This window comes from Macrotis lagotis, chromosome 1 (assembly GCF_037893015.1).
Source record: "Macrotis lagotis isolate mMagLag1 chromosome 1, bilby.v1.9.chrom.fasta, whole genome shotgun sequence".
Classification (NCBI taxonomy): Eukaryota; Metazoa; Chordata; class Mammalia; order Peramelemorphia; family Peramelidae; genus Macrotis; species Macrotis lagotis.
The window spans coordinates 326,893,194-326,906,880 of NC_133658.1; the positions used below are offsets into that span (position 1 = coordinate 326,893,194).

Consider the following 13,687-nt stretch of genomic DNA (forward strand, 5'->3'; position numbering starts at 1 on the left):
TTGCTATTCATTATTGGGGCAAACAGGACCCTAGTTTTATATCCAAGGCTTGACCTGCTCCCCTCATATCAATTCCACAAAATAGCAAGAAGACCCATTTATCCAAATTGGTAGCAAACCAGAAATCAGAGAAAGTAGACAGAGGAAAACAAACACCAGATAAGTTATTAATAGAATGAAGGAACTCTCACAGTGGGAATAGGGTAACTTGATTCAGCCTAGAAACTGAGTTCTAGATCTCACCACCCGGGAAGTTCACTGAAGCTGAGGATAGGGACATGATGTGACTACCAGCCCTTCTTTTGTCTTCCCTGAGTCTTTTCTTTCCACAACCTGAAATTGGATTGACTTACTCCGTTTTCTCTCTTAAAGTTTGAAGACAGAAGCACCCAAAGTACAAAGAGATTCAGTGACTTGAAGCTTGGACCTTCCTCTCACTCTCCCCAACTCCACCCCCCCCCCCATTACACAGGTGCAGGGTATTATTCTTCACCAATAAGAAGAGAATCTGATACCAATGTGTTAACTGCAGGAAATGCCTCCATTTTTTAAAAAAGATATCTCCAATGGCTAGGAGGTTTTTTTAGTTAATCAATAAACATTTATAAAGCATATGCTATGTACCAGAAGGCAACTAGGTGATAAGAATGGACAAAGCTTTGGGCCTAAAGTCAGAAAGGCCTGAATTCAAATTTGACCTGAGAAAGTTACTATCTGTGTATCCCTAGGCAAGTCATTTAATCCTATTGGCCTCAGTTTCCTCATCTGTAAAATGATCTGGAAACATAAATGGTAAACCACTTCAGTATCTTTGCCAAGAAAACCACATGGAATCATGAAGAGCCAGACATGATTGAAAAAAGTGAACCCTTACATGATGATGATGAAGTTGATAATGTTTGTCCTTCATTCTCATAGAAGACCATGACATCAGAGAGGTGATTCCACAACATGCCCATGAATTAGATTTGATTGAGAGAGTGCTGTGCAAAGTCACCAACCTCACTTTCACTCTTGGAGTCATCTTGGTCCAGTGGCCAGATGATTGGAGCTGGCCCTGGAGGTGAGGCAATCAGGGTAAAGTGACTTGTCCAAGGTCACATAGTAAGTATCAAGTGTCTGAGGCTGGATCTGAACTCAGGTCCTCTTGACTGGGTCCTCAGGTCCTCCCAGAACTGGGGCTCTATCCACTATGTCACCTAGCTGCCCAGACTAATCCATTCTAATACATGGGAGGCATGGTGCAAAGAGATTTTTCTTTATCTGAAGTCACAATCTTCTGCACAACCTCCAACCAGTTTGCTTTTCCAGAGTGATTCTTTACCACTTCCTTTCCTCATGCTCTGTTCTTCCCAACTGGCCTACTTTAAATTCCACATCCATGATATTCCTTCTCTCAACCCCAGGTCTAGATTATTTCATCTTCCACCATCACTTGAAACCTGTTGCTCCCTCTAAGGCCCTGCCCAGGTGCTACCTCATACAAAAAAACTTTCTTGATTCTCCTATTCTTCCTCTCCTTCAATTATTTTGTATTTATTTACATTTTATTCTCTTTTTATTGTGATTAGTATACATGTTTTTCCTTCCATGAAAGTACAAGTTTCTTAAAGGCAGGGACCATGTTTTTACTTTTTTTTGTATCTTCCACAACTACCATAGTGCCTGGCACATGATATTCCCTTAACTGTTGGTCAAATCATTGAATTTCTCCTATTTTTCTCTTTGGGGAACAAGGTGAACAAATCTAACCCAACTCCCATCAGACAGTTCTTCAAACACTTGAAGAGAGCTATCATCCTCTCTCATTCCCCCACCCCCCACCTTATACTAAATATTCACTTCTTCAGTCTAAACATTCCCAGTTCCTTTTTCCGTGCATGGCACAATCTCAAGGTCCTTTGCTACCTTGGGCACCCTCATCTGTTACTCCAGTTAACAATTTTCTTCCTAAATAGGACACTCAGAATGGAACATAATGCTTTGAAATCTGCTCTTTGAATTTGATTTGATGACATTTCAGCAGGCAGGCCCCATTTGGACTGAACTTGCCTGCCTCATACCTGAGGTGCCCACAAAAACACAAAGAAGACTATGAATGAAACAAAACCATTCTTCTCTGCCCATCCTCCCTAACCCTCAACTAACTGAAGGTTACATCTGAGGGCTTTGCATAGTCTCCAAAACAGTTTTTTTGGCTTCAAATTCATTGGGCAGACCACATTGCTTAGATATGACATAGCTAAGAAACCTTTTTTTTAACCTCTAAAGTGGCTTGGGAAAAAGTTGAGACATGTTGGCTCTTCTTTGACCCTAGATCTTTTTATATATGTTTTTCTTTGCCAAGGGTAACAATTCACAGTATTATAGAATTTTAGGGCTAGAGGGAATCTCAGAGAATACCTAGTGTAGGGTTGTAAATAATACAGATGTAGAAAGAGATTCTGATTAAGAAAAGGACTTGCCCAAGGTCCCACAACTGATAAGTGACCAAGACTCCTAATGCTATTCATTTCCCCTTATAATCAGCATAGATTAATTAATTGAATGCTAGATCTGTAAGGTCATATAAGTTCATCCTTTTCCAGATGAGGTAAATGAGTCCCAGAAAAAAAGAAATGAGTTTCCTGAAGTCACACAGTGAGTTAGTTGTACAGATGAAATTAAGACCTGGGCCTTCTGAATCCTTCTCCCTCTCTTTGTTCAGAGTTTCTTCCATCGTTTCAGGTCTATCTACCTTGCTTCAGCAGATTGGGGATGCCTGGCTTTCCTAATAGTCTACATACTTTAGTTCAGCAAGATTAAGAATTCAGCTCTAACTTTTTTAAAAAATAAATTTTTAATATTTCATTATTCTTAACTTGACAAACACCAACAAGCATGAACATTTCCATATACAGAGAGTAGAAAAAAGAGGATAGTACAGAAAACCATAAAATTCTGTTACATAGATCATGTTTTTCTTTAAAAAAAAAGTAACACCATGAAATTTCCCATCATTCTCACTCAGGGGTCATGTTCATCTTCTCTACATCATTCCAATTTTAGTATAAATTCTGCCAAAGCCAGCACATACAATTTGTTTTTTGAAGGATGTAACAAATTTAGCACAGTTGCAAAGCTGTCCCACTTGTCTGTGCACCCCTCTGAACCTCCTTCTGTTCCCTTCTGTGTATTTAGAAAATGCTTCATTGATATTCTTATGATAATAATCACTAACATAAAATGTGCCTACTATGTGCCAGGCTCCCTTATAATTATAATTTCATTTGATCTTTATAAAAGCCCTGAAAAGTAGGTGCTGTTACTATTCCCATTTTATAGATGGGGAAACTGAAGCAGACTGTGGTTAATTCTGAGGTAGTGTGTCTGATATCATATTTGAATCCAGTTCTTGTTGATGCCAGACCCGGTATTCTATCCACTGCATGTTACACTCTTATTTTTGCATTTCAGTCACTAGCCTCCCTCCTCTTAGTATTTCCTCCCATTCAAGAATTTAAAACAAAACAAAAAAGAACATGAAACCTCCTTTTTATTTTTACAGATAAACAGCCAACAAAAGCAAAGTTTTTTTTTTTTACTATGACCAAGTCTGAATATAGGTTTAATTCTGTCAAGAGGTGGGAAATGGTTCAACAATCCTCTGGAGTTGTGGCTGGTCATTGCATCAATCTTAATTTTTCAAAGTTGTTGTCACTGGAAAAATTATTTTCTCCTGGTTCCATTTGCTTCACTTTGCATCAGTTCAAATGAATTCTTCTAATAAAGCATCCTCTTATTCTTTCCTTCATTAAAATGTGCTATTATCAATATTTTTGTACATATGGATTCCCTTCCTCTTTTTTGTGATGTGAACCTTTTAATGATATCACTGAATTAAAGGGTATGCACTGTTTAGTAACTTTTGGGATACAGTTCCAAATTATTTTCCAGAAAAACTGGACCAATAATCAGTTCTACTAACAATGCATTAGTGTGACATCCCTTTTCATCTCCTTCAACAACTGTATTTTTCTGTTTTGTCATTTTAATCAATCTGATGGGTATAAGATGGAGCCTTATAGTTGTGTTAATTTGCATTTCTTTTGTTATAAGTGATTGGGAAAATTTTTATATGGTTTTAAATAGCTAATTTATTTTTATGTATTTGTTTGTTTGAGTACTGCCTGTTCATATCCTTTAAGGCTCTCCTAAGGAATGTTTCTTGTGCTTATATATTTGAATCAATTTTCTATATCTTGGATATTGACATTTATTAGAAAAAGATTCCACCCTCCCCCAGTTAATTTTTTCCCTTCTAATTCAAAACTCAATTTATCTTGTTTATACAAAAAAAATTTCAACTTTATATAATCAAAATTAGTCATTTTGTTACTTGTGATTCTTCTAATCTTTTGCTAATCCAATCACTCACAGTTCATAGTTGTGAAAGTTATCTCCTTTTCTGCTCCTCTAATGTTATGATGTTCCCTTTTACATCTAGGTCATGTATCCATTTGGAGTTTATCTTTTTATATGATGTGAGTTGGCTCTTTCCCCCATCCCTTCCTTTTTTATTTTTTTCTTGACAATTATGTTTGCATTTCAAAGTTCCTACTTCACTCTGGTCTTTTCATCAGAAGTGCTGGAAAGTTCTCTATTGCATTAAAAATTCATTACCACTAAGTCTTGCATGGTGAATTATTCTTATTTTGTTTTTGTAGGGCAAGGTCACACAATTAGTAAATATCAAGAGCCTGAGATCAAATTTGAACTAGGGTTCTCCTGACTCCAGGGCTGGTTTTCTATCCACTGTGCTAAGCAGTTGCCCTGGTAAATTATTCTTAGTTATAAGCCTTTAGTGTTTTGTCTTTTGGAATATGGTATTCCAAGATCTCTGCTAATTTTTAAGAAAAATTCTCAGGTCTTGTGTGAGCCTGACTATGTTTCCCTTGCTGCTTCTCCTTCTTTCTTGATGTTTGCAATTTTTTCTTTGATGTGAAAACTCTGGATTTTGGCTTGGTTCTGGGACTTCCCCTTTTGACATTTATTTCAGAAGGTGATCAGAAGATTCTTTCTACCTTTACTTTGCCTTTTCGTTCTAATAGATCTGTATAGTTTTCATTTATGATTTCTTGAAATATAGGGTTCAGGTTTGTTTTTAAACTTGGTTTTCAGGATATTTGTTTATTCTTAATTCAGCTCCTCTTGACTTATTTTTCAGATCAATTGCTTTTGATATCAGAAATAGTATATTTATTCCCACTTTTTCAATATTTGGATTTTGATCTGATATTTCTTGTCTCATGAAGTCACTGATTTCTGTTTGATCTTTTCTAGTTTTCAGGGAGTCTATTACATGGGCAGGGTTTATGACTTTCTATTGTAATTTAACAAGTCTCTTTCTAGTTTTTTCTCCAAAAGATTTTTATGTCATTACGTTATTTCATATACTCCTGACATTTTGCAAATCTCTCTATTCATATCTGAATGCTCTGTCCTGCTCTGTTTAAAGGTACCTATGACTTATGGGTCCACAAACTAGAATAGAACAGAATAGAATAGGATAGGACAGGACAGGACAGGACAGGACGGGATAGGACAGAACAGGACAGAACAGAACAGAACAGAACAGAACAGAACAGAACAGAACAGAACAGAACAGAACAGAACAGAATAGAACAGAACAGAATAGAATAGAACAGAATAGAATAGAATAGAATAGAATAATAGAATAGAATAGAACAGAACAGAACAGAATAGAGCAGAATTGAATAGAATGAATGGAATGGAATATAATAGTTCTCTCTCCTAGCTTTGCAACACAACATCTTGATTGTAGGTACTACCATGATTCTAACAAATTCCATTTAATACTTGTGTGACCTAGGGAAAATTTTTTCCTCTCTGAAATTTTTCCTTCTTTATAAAATGATGCTAGTCTGGACAATCTCCAAGGTCCCTTCCAAACTAATATTCAGTGTTGCAAAGTCCTTTCCAGCTCTACCATTCCATGTTCACAAATTCAATGTTCTAAAACAGTTCATTCTAGTTCTAACATTCTATTTTCTTTTTTTAAAATATTTAATATTTTAGTCATTTTTTTTCCAACTACATGTAACAAGTAGTTTTCAACAATGTTTTTTTGGCAGGGTTTTGAGTTTCACATTTTTTCTCTCTCCTCTTCCCTTCTCCCTCCCCCGATAGAAAGCAATCTAATAAAGACTATATACGTATAACCATAACATTCTATTTTCTAAGTCCCTCCTGATGATTTGTGTTGCAAATTTCCTTCCAGGCCTTTTCTATGATTCTATAAATATAGGCTCTTCTTTTCACTTAACTACCCTTAGCCTCAGTTTCTTCATCTGTAAAAGGAGAGTTTGGCTAAAAGACTCTTCTAGCTCTAGACCTGATGATCTTTGGAGCCTGACTTCTGGCTCTCTCCCTCCATACCCAGTCCCTGGAAGAACCAGCTTGTGGGGTAGCCTACTCTGTTTTAGTTTGGCTCCTGAAAGGAAAAGGAAGGGTATAAGCCCATATCCACCTCTCTTATAGAACAAGTCCATGTGTTTCCCTATACGGTCCCCTTGCTGCCCTGAAGCTGTCTTCCCTAATGTGGAAGCAACTTCCCTAAAAGTGATCTAGAGCCTATCTCACTGGAAAGGAGATAACTTCCTGATGTGCGCACCTTCTACCATAGTGCCAGGAAAGTTCCATAGGAATCCATGGGGAACCATCATCCATCTTCATTGTTTTGACACACTGCCTTGACTACCTTAAATTTGAGCGTGCTCTAGCTAGCATTTGCACTCTGAAGAGAAGCCAGTCACATTTTTGTCTTCCTTTCCTGAGACTCTCAAACCTTATTTTAATCTCGGATACTTTTTCCCCTTGTTGTAGAACTTGAGACCATAGAATTCAAGCTGGAAGAAATCTTAGAAGTGACCTCAGGCAACCAATTCATTTTGCAGAGAAACTGAGTCCCAGAAAACTTGAAGTAATTTGCCTAAAATAATAGAGGTAATAAGGAGTAGAATTTGAATTTGAATCTGGTTCTGTCTTCAAAGCATGGCTACACCATGCTCTCTTCTGCCAATGATAATCTTCCTAATACTCAACTCTGCTCATGTGACTCCTCTACTCAAAAATCTCCTGTGACTTCTTATTCAGCAACAAAACCTTGAACTTCTTATCCTGACTTTTAAGATCTTCCACATGTCCAGTTGATATATCCAATTGTGACGAATTTTTTTGTTTTTTTGCAAGGCAAATGGGGTTAAGTGGCTTGTCCAATGCCACACAGCTAGGTAATTAATTATTAAGTGTCTGAGGCCGGATTTGAGCTCCGGTCCTCCTGACCCCAGGACTGGTCCTCTATCCACTATGCCACCTAGCCGCCCCAATTGTGTCAATTTCAACACTGAGAGCCCATGATTCTACCTTCACCACACCTTATGGAAGGGGAGGTTATGCTCAAGAATATCTGATTTCTCTCCTCTGATATCAGAGGCAGAAATGTGCCCATTAATAAGAGTAGAAACCTCCAGTAGAGATGATTCCAGATATAGAAGGATTCAGAGAAGGAGCAAAGCAGGGGTACCTGGCTGGAGAGGGAGCATGTCTAGAATAGAGACAGTAATAATAGTTAGGTAACACCAAGACCAAATGGTGATTGTACAAGGTCATATAATTAGTAAATGTCAGCATGTTTAGCCTTTTTTTTCAGCCATGTCTTACTATTTTTTACTCTTTTGGGGAATTTTCTTGACAAAGATATTGGAGTAGGGATTGAGAAGATAATTGTATTTAAATTCAAGACAAGTAAGGGGCACAGTGTATATAGAGTACTAGACCTGCAGGAAGGCCTGAGTTCAAATTTAGTCTCAGACACTGCTGTGTGAGCCTGGCAAGTCAATGAATAATTAGCCTCAGTTTCTTCATCTATAAAATGGGGTTAAAATTAGTACCTACTTCCCAGGGTTGTTATGAGTATAAAATGAGATAATATTTGTAAAGCACTTGGCAAACATTAAAATGCTAAGTAGATACTAGCTATAAAATGAGCTATGAAAGGTAGTCATTTACAATATGATGAAGGATTAAAATTATTTTGTGAGACCTTGAGGGTAGAACTAGGAAAAATGGATGAAAGACAGATTTAGGCCTAATATAGGTTGAAATATTCTAACAGAGCTGCACTGGGAGTAATAGGTTCTCCCTCACTGTAGATATTCAAATAAAAGCTGAGTTATCATTTTTCAGGGATGTTGTAGGGAGATTCTTGTAGAGTTCCATTCTAACTTGGAGATAATGTGATTCCTGCAGATTGCAAAGGGTAGGCATTGTGACTGAAGAATTTTCCTCAGGGTCACTCAGTCCTTTTGATGGCTATTATTGTTGTTGTTTGTCCTTCATTCTCATTGAAAACCATGACATCAGGGAGGTGATGCTGGGATATGCAAGTGAATTGGATTTAAGTGGGGGGGGCTGTAAAAAGCAATCAGCCTCACTTTCTCCTCTGGAGTCATTTGCATTCAGTAGCCAGATACAGATCTGGATGATTGGAGATGGCCCTGGATGCAGTGGAAGACCTTGACCTTTTTAAGCTAAGATCTTTAACAGGTCTCAGTTTGACTGAGGAAACGCCCATTCTGTGATTAAGCCAGGTAAGAAATGAGGTGAGAGAATGGCCTCTTTTTTCTAGTAAAAAAAATCAATTTAGCAGTCCTACCTCAGAAGTTGAGGGTCATTCTCTGACCCTGGATATTCTGACATTCTTCCTCTCTTTCCTTGTCCTTCAGAGTTTTCTCCCTTGAACTCTATAATCACTTTGGGTCTTAGAGCAGAACATCTGCGGGTCCAGGTGCTTGCTGCCTGTTTCCCCTTAATAATCAGAACTCTCAAGCTGGGGCAAGATCTTTTCCATTAGCTAATGTTTGGACTGTGTTCAAATAGTTCTCCAACTGGATATCAGTCTCCTATATTCAAAACCTTGGGATAATCCTGACTCTTCCCTTTCCTTCACCTTCTACAGTCAATCAGGAGCACATCTATCTCTGCTCCATCTTGTTTCATTTATCCTCTGGCTTGGCTCAGAGATAGATGTTTAAATGCTTGTTGGTTGATTGAATGATCTTTTGGATGTCTCTTCCTTTTTTTATTCTTTTATTCTTACTTCCAGTACACCCCAGTAAAGGCTCTCAATACCACTAGCCTAGATTCTTTCCCTGTGTTCCTGCCTCTACTTTTTCTCACCTCCAATGACTGATTTATCTTCCTCATGCATAGATCTGGTTATGTCATATATCTCTGCTCACAATCTCAACTCCCAGTGATCTATGAGCTATGACTCAGAATCCTAAGATAGAAGCTTTCTAATATGGAGGTCCTCAGTAAATGTAAAATCATAGGATTAAGAATTAGAAGGAACCCTAGAGACTTTCTAGGCTGATCCTCTCATTTTACACAGGAAAATAGAAGCCCACAGAGGCTTACCTGAGGTATGCCAGGTTGAAAACTCCAAATAATGATTGCTAGCAATTTTATAGGGCTCCAAGATTTGCAGACCACTTGACAAGTATCTCATGTTAGCCTCACAACCTTGGAAGGTACTGCCTATTATTATCATCCCTATTTTACAACCGAGGAAACTAAGACAGGCAGCAGTTAAGTTACTTACAAGGTCACACCACTTTTTTTTGTATTATTAAGGTCTTATGTCTGACTCTTTGTGACTCCATTTGGAATTTTCTTGCCAAAGATACTGGAGTGGCTTGCTATTTCATTTTCCAGTGGATCCATTTTGTCAGGCAATAAGAAGTTAAGTGATTTAGCCAGGGTCACACAGCTAGTATCTAAGGCTAGATTAGAACTCAAGTCTTCCTGATACCAGATCCAACACTGTGCCACCTACAAGAGCATTGTAGGCAAACTGGTGGCACAATTGTGCTGAGGATCAAACTTTAGCAATAGTCTGGTTCATAGAAGCTGCTATATAAATTCTTATTCTCTTTCCTTTCTTCCCACTACATCCTATTGATGAATTAATTTAGCTAACCTACCTGCACATCAAATTCAACATGCCTCAAATTATATTCTTGTTCCTTCCTGTGAAACCTACCCCTCCTCCCGATTTTCTTTTTTCTCTCAATGGCATCATTGTCTTTCTCGTCACCCAGGATCATAACCCAGGGATCATCTTTGACTCTTATCTCTCCCTCACTTCCTATATCCAGACAGTTGCTAAGTCCTTGTGATTCTATCTTTGAGACATCTCTGTCCTATCCATCCCCTCATTTACACTTGTACACAGTTGATCGTATCACCTCACCCCTGGATTATTTTAGGAAAGAGAACAAAGGACAAACATCATTATCAGGCACTTAATAAATGCTTGTTGACTAACAACATTTATAATAGAACCTGTGTGTAGAGTCCTGTACATAGCAGGAGGGACAAACTTGGAAAAAGGACAGTACCTCCTCTCTAGGATCTTATAGTCGAACAGTGAACAGTGTAAATACATTTATATTCTATAAATAAATATAATGTGTGGCATAATAATTGCTAACATTTCTATAGCAACGACTATGTACTAGGCTAAGCACTTTAGAACTAGTATTTCATTCAATGCCCACAACAACCCTGGCAGAGGTACTATTTTTATCTCCCTTTTACAGATGAAGCAGCTGAGGCAAACAAGGGATTAAATGACTTGCCCAGGAATGAGACAGCTAGTAAGTTTCTGAGGTAGGATTTGAACTCAGATATTCCTGACTCTGGGCTTGAAATTAGGAAGATTCATCTTCATGACTTCAAAATCCAGCCTCAGATACTTACTAGCTGTGTGACCTTGGGCAAGTCACTTAACCCTTTTGGTCTCAGTTTCATCTATAAAATGAGCTGGAGAAAGAAGTGGAAGATCATTCCATTACCTTTGCTTAGAAAACCCCAAATAGGGTTACAAAAAGTTGGACATGACTGAAACAACTTAGCACTTTCCTGTCTCCAAGCTCATCACAGTGTCTTGGGAAAATCTAAGGAAGATGAGATGACTTTTAGCTAAGGCTTCATGGAGATGGTAGTCCTTAGGCTGGGCCTTGAAGGAAAGGACAACGGTTCAGAAGGGAGATAAGACTTGAGGAAGGTCTAGCTTTCTGTTTCTAGGTTTTCCCAGGACAGAATAATATTAAACTCCTACTTAAAAGTTGAGTCATCCTCAAGACGGCCCTTCCACTGATTTCCTTCCAATCCACTGTTGAGCCACACCAAGGACCATGGATGTGCTCCCCAACTCTGCCTGGGAAGGTCAGAAGGCAGGGGTGAGGGAGGAAATAGAGAAACAGACTGACTGCAAGGATGGGGGGGGGCAGGCACTGAGGAGGGAGTGGGTGGGGTGGTGGGGTTTTGACCCTGAAATGCTCCTTCTCCCTCTTGGACCTCCTGTTCCCAACAGCTGCCTGGTGACCTCCTAACTTCCAACTGACAACATCCAGGGGAGAGCTGTTTGGCTTTGCCCAGACCTGTTTGATCTACCTTAATACCTTCTAGTCTTGTTCTCTAATCCCTTCTGCCTCATCTCAAACAGTGATTCATAACCTCATTTGAGTGCCAATACCCATTTCCATTGTTCCATTTCCTCTTACTTCCCTGTCTCCCCCTTCCCCAGAATGCTATTCATTTTTAAGTGTCTTCTTCTAACATTTTACCCTCTAAGGACAATCAAAGCTGTCTAATGGGATGGGCATTCTTAAGAAACAGTAGGTTTTCTACCACTGGAAACTTTCAGTTAAAGACTTAAGAGATGACTTGTCAAGAAGGAATTCTGTTGAATTCCATATCAGTACAAAAGAGCCCCCCTGAGACCCCTCCCAGTTTTGAGATTTTGTGATTTTGCTAAGGCCATTTCCAGCTCAATATAACATTCTATGGTTCCACATATGAAAATTCCCATAGCACGAGTTTTCTTCCATGTAAAAAACTGATGTGTGAATGCATGTTATCTGCTGCCTATACAGTTACAGGAGGGGTGCTTGGGAGGTCCCAACAGCAACATTGGCTTACAAGGTCAAGAGGGTTTTGTATGATGGATAATTTGCAAATGAATGATTTGAATGATAAAGTTAGCTCTACAAAAGTTAGCTCTTCTTATAACCACTCTGTGAGTGAAGTGAACTTGGTTGTTCAAAATTATCTAGACTACTACACAAGAATGGGCAACAAGAGTTGTCTTGAAGAATAGTTTATCAATATTTATTTCCCCCCTCTTCAATTCTCCCCTACTACCCCCAAAAAAGTCCTCTACAATATGCCACAATTTTTTTATACCTCTGCCCATATTTTCCAGTGCTTTTTCAAAAAAATGAACTCAAGGCAAAAAGAGTCTGGAAAGTGTAGGATAGGGCTAATTTGGTTCTCTTATTATGTCCAGTATTTGAGAGAAGGGATGGGAAAGTCTTAGCAAAGTGGAAGCAAGTGACTCTGGGACTGACCTTGCCATTGGACTTTTTCATGTGGATGTGATTTCATTCTGAGTAGAGACAGAGGACAGGACCAAACAAACCTGTCTTAGTTCCTTCTAGTCCAAGGAAATTGTGTTGAAAGTGTGAGCAAATCACTTCTGTATCTTTGCCAAGAAAGCTGCAAATGGAATCATGAAAAGTCAGTCACAACTGAAAAATAACTCAACAGCAACAACAGAGTTTGGGTTCCATAGTATCTAGGATCTCTCCCATCTTTCCATTTTCAGTCTTGCATTCTAGCATTCTAAGGTCTAATGAATCTTGTAGTTCTAATATTTTGAGATTTGTGTTCTAACTTAATATCTTTTCCTGTTGCGATATTCTATGATTGAGCTTAGGGCATCTTTTCAAAGCCAGAAGTCAGGTAGGAACAGTTCAAGTCCAGTAAAATTTCCTGTAACCACAGAATGGTTCAGGTTGTTGCAGTTTCATTATGGTGACCCAATATAAAATTGAACTGGTGATCTCTGGGGAATGATAGTCAGCTTGCTGAGGTCAGCTCTCTTATAGAAATCCCTTTTCCTTATACATATGTATACTTACATACATATGTACATTCATGCACACATAAATATATTTGTTGTTCAGTCATTTCAGTCATGTCTGACTCTATTAACCATTTGGGGTTTCCACTGAAGTGGCTTGCCATTTTCTCCTCAGGGTAATTTTACAGATGAGGACCCAAGGCAAACAGGGTTACAAAATGTCTGAGATCAGATTTGAACTCACAAAGTCTTCCTGACTCCAGGTTCAGTACTCTATACACTATCCAGCAACCCTATGCATATATATATATATGTGTGTGTATATAAATATATATATATATGGAGATATATAATATGCATATATATATATATATATATATATAATGAATTTTAAAATAATCAATTTCCTTGGAAATCCTATGTATTTATTTTTTTCATTTAAAAACATTGTTCTGAGGAGTCCATAGGTTTTATCCAACTTTTTGGTTTTTTAGGGTTTTTTTCTTAGGCAATGGGGTTAAGTGGCTTGCCCAAGGCTACACAGCTAGATAATTATTAGGTGTCTGAGGCTGGACTTGAACTCAGGTACTCCTGACTTCAGGGCTGGTGTTCTATCCACTGCACCACCTAGCCTCCACTGTACCAGCTAGCTGCCCCTCCAACTTTCAAAAGGGTCCATGACACGTAAAAAAAAAT

The 13,687-nt window shown here is 38.4% G+C and overlaps 1 non-coding gene across 1 annotated transcript; it reads right to left on the reverse strand.

Moving 5' to 3' along the window:
• Positions 1-2,967: 2,967 nt before the first annotated feature.
• LOC141510625 (U6 spliceosomal RNA) lies at positions 2,968-3,072 on the reverse strand. The gene has a single exon (XR_012475064.1). It is a non-coding gene; the product is annotated as a U6 spliceosomal RNA (small nuclear RNA).
• Between the last annotated feature and the right edge of the window lie 10,615 nt (positions 3,073-13,687).